The sequence below is a fragment of the Otolemur garnettii genome, unplaced genomic scaffold (assembly GCF_000181295.1).
Source record: "Otolemur garnettii isolate 467f Iridium unplaced genomic scaffold, OtoGar3 scaffold00363, whole genome shotgun sequence".
In the NCBI taxonomy this organism is placed as follows: Eukaryota; Metazoa; Chordata; class Mammalia; order Primates; family Galagidae; genus Otolemur; species Otolemur garnettii.
In genome coordinates this window covers 239,250-242,827 of record NW_003852758.1, presented here as the reverse complement: position 1 = coordinate 242,827, position 3,578 = coordinate 239,250, and the positions used below count along the sequence as shown (strand labels likewise).

The window sequence follows — 3,578 nt, the reverse complement described above, 5'->3', positions numbered from 1 at the left end:
GGCCCGCCAAACAACAATGACGGCTGCAACAAAAAAATAGCCGGGCCTTGTGGCAGGCGCCTGTGGTCCCAGCTACTTGGGAGGCTGAGGCAAGAGACTCGCCTGAGCCTAGGAGTTGGACGTTGCTGTGAGCTGTGATGCCACAGCACTCCACCCAGGGGGACAGCTTGAGGCTCTGTCTCAAAAAAAAAAAAAAAAAGACCTAGGGTCCAATGAAAAGCTTTATGGATAATCATAGGGGGAACCAAGATACTTACACTAAGAGAGGATACCTGGAAAAAGTAAGGTCTAAGACAGTGGTTCTCACCCTGTGGGTTGTGATCTCGTTAGGGGTCGAATGACCTTTTCACAGGGGTTGCCTAAAACCATCCTGCATATCAGATATTTACATTATGATTCATAACAGTAGCAAAATTACAGTTATGAAGTAGCAACAAAAATAATTTTATGGTTGGGGGTCACCACAACATGAAGAACCGTATTAGAGTCGCAGCATTAGGAAGATTGAGAACCATTGGTCTAAGAGAGCAAAGGTCTTTTTTTTAGAGACGGAGTCTCACTTTGTCGCCCTCAGTAGAGTGCCCTGGTGTCACACCTCACAGCACCCTCCAGCTCTTGGGCTTAGGCAATTCTCTTGCCTCAGCCTCCAGAGTAGCTGAGACTACAGGCACGTGCCACAACGCCCGGCTATTTTTTTTGTTGTAGTTTGGCCAGGGCCGGGCTTGAACCCACCACCCTAGGTATATGGGTATGGTGCCCTACGCATTGAGCCACAGGGGCTGCCAGAGAACAGAGGTCTTCTTAAGGAGACCCGTAAGGATACATCTGTAAGGTGCTCCCTGCAGTGACTCAGCTGTTAGGAATTTGTAGAAACTTAACTTCCTGGGATCTGCTGTGACCTGGAAACTAATGCTTGTTTCCACATCTGTAAAAGCAGGATCCTTCTTCTGCAGTTTGATTCAAACTGACCAATGAAAAAGGTACCTGCGGGCCGGAACTATTTTTTTGTTTTAAGACAGAGTCTCACTTTGTTGCCCTCAATAGAGTAGAGTGCTATGGCGTCATAGTTCACAGCAACCTCAAACTCTTGGGCTCAAGCCATTCTCTTGTAGCTGGGCCTACATGCACTAGCCACATTGTCCAGCTATTTTTAGAGATGGGGTCTGACCCTTGCTCAGGCTTATCTTGAACCTGTGAGCTCTGGCAATCCACCTGCCTCAGCCTCCCAGAGTGCTAGGATTATGGTGTGAGCCAGGGCACTTGGCCTTTTTTTTTTTTTTTTTTTTTTTTGAGACAGAGTCTCTCTTTGTAACCTTGGGTAGAGTGCCGTGGCATTGATACCAGAATTTCTTCTTCAGTAGGTCCTTGGTCTCAGGGATTCGAAGAATGGACCCAAGGACCACAGAGAAGTAGTAAGATAGGATTTTATTAGACAGAAAGGAACACAGAAGCAGTAAAAAAAAGTACTGAGAGAGGATACCAGAGAAGGGTGAGGTCCAGGAGAACAGGTCTTTTCAGGGAGACCACGAGGATGCACCTGCAGGGCCCTCTCCATGGTGACTCAGTTCATGGGAATTTATAGGCTTAACTTCCTGAAACTTGGAAATTTCTAAGTTCTGTGAAATCCTATAGTTCTGTAGGGGCTGGAGTAGCATCTCCCGCTTGATTCAAACTGGCCAATGGGAAGGGTACCTGTGGGGAGGAACTCTTTGACTGTCAATAAAAAGGGATAGACCAAGCCAGTCAGGGAGCGTGGCCATTTGGAAATCTTCTATACTGTAAGCTCCTGGCCAAAGAATAAAGCCCTTCCTCTTATAACTATGGTGTTTGGGTGCTCTTTCTCTCCGTTGGGCCTCGTATTCCTGCAACAATACCACCAGAGCTTCTAGCAAAGGGGAAGACCCAAGTCAGAAAATCTCAGGACCCTTGTCTAGGGATATATATTATCTGGAGAATTACAATTTGGCTAGGATTTGGTAAGTGGAGAAATATCCTTTCAAAGTTGAATGCAATCTCTCCCCTAGGGCAAGGTTATTAGGTCTTTGCAGTTTTTGTCTCAGGGAAGGGATTAGGCTGTGTGTTCCCTACTCAAGGTGAACCCACCCCCCAAAAGGCTCAGGCTGCTTTGTTCCTGATCTCCTGTCAGAGCCCAGAGGATGTGGCCTGGAAAGGGCAGCCTGTTTATGTCTGGAAATGGGGGGCTGATATCTAACCTCATCTGGACCTAGAGAATGAATCCCTGTCCAGCCCTGAGTGGTAGAATCCTATATCAGCATCATAGCTCACAGCAATCTCAAACTCTTGGGCTCAAGTGATCCTCTTGCCTCAGCCTCCTGAGTAGCTGACACTGCAGGAACTCACCACAGGGCCCAACTATTTTTTAATTTAATTTATTCACTTGCTTATTGAGACAAAGTCTCACTATGTCACCCTTGGTAGAATGCCGTGGCGTCATAGTTCACAGCAACCTCAAACTCTTGGGCTTAAGTGATTTTCTTGCCTCAGCCTTCCAAGTAGCTGGGACTACAGCCACCACAACGCCCAGATATTTTTGGTTGCAGTTGCCATTGTTTTGTTTTTTTTTAGTTATCGCCAAAATATGGAACGCTTCATGAATTTGCATGTCATTCTTGCGCAGGGGCCATGCTAATCTTCGCTGTATCGTTCCAATTTTAGTATATGTGCTGCCGAAGCAAACACCAGTTGCCATTGTTCTTTAGCTATCTTGGACTGGGTTCGAACCTGCCACCCTCAGTGTATGTGGTTCGTGACCTCACCACTGTGCTTGACCTCACCACTGTGCTATGGGCGCCTAGCCAAGCCTGGCTATTTTTTTTTTTTTTTGAGACAGAGCCTCAAGCTGTCTCCCTGGGTAGAGTGCTGTGGCATCACAGCTCACAGCAACCTACAACTCCTGGACTTAGGCGATTCTCTTGCCTCACCCTCCCAAGTAGCTGGGACTACAAGTGCCCACTATAACACCCAGCTATTTTTTTGTTGCAGATTGGCCGGGGCTGGATTTGAACCTACCACCCTGGGTATATGGGGCCAGTGCCTTACTCACTGAGCCACAGGCACCACCCATCCTGGCTATTTTTAGAGCGGTGATCATGATCAACCCATAGAGTTCGGCCATGGCTTTTCTTGCTCCTCCTGATAATTCACCTCTATCCATTCAGAAAAGATAAACCCAGGCAGCACCTGTGGCTCAAAAGAGTAAGGAGCTAGCCCCATATACTGGAGGTGGCAGATTCAAACCCAGCCCTGGCCAAAATAAGTGCAAAAAAAAAATCTGCAGAGAAAGATCAGGGTTTTATTGCAATTTTTGGCCAGGACTGGGTTTGAGCCCATCACCTCTGGCATATGGGGCCAACGCCCTACTCCTTTGAGCCACAGGCGCCACCCCCTGCAAAAAAAGAAAAAGATAAACCCTAGACTGAAAATAATTTATTTCTAAAATGACAAAAAAAAATTTTTTTTTTGAGACAGAGCCTCAAGCTGTCCCCCTGGGTAGAGTGCCATGGCATCACAGCTCACAGCAACCTCCAACCTCCAACTCCTGGGCTCAAGCGAGTCTC

At 47.1% G+C, this 3,578-nt stretch overlaps 1 non-coding gene across 1 annotated transcript; it reads right to left on the bottom strand.

Moving 5' to 3' along the window:
• Positions 1–2,593: 2,593 nt before the first annotated feature.
• Positions 2,594–2,700, bottom strand: LOC111722775. The gene has a single exon (XR_002771447.1). It is a non-coding gene; the product is annotated as a U6 spliceosomal RNA (small nuclear RNA).
• Between the last annotated feature and the right edge of the window lie 878 nt (positions 2,701–3,578).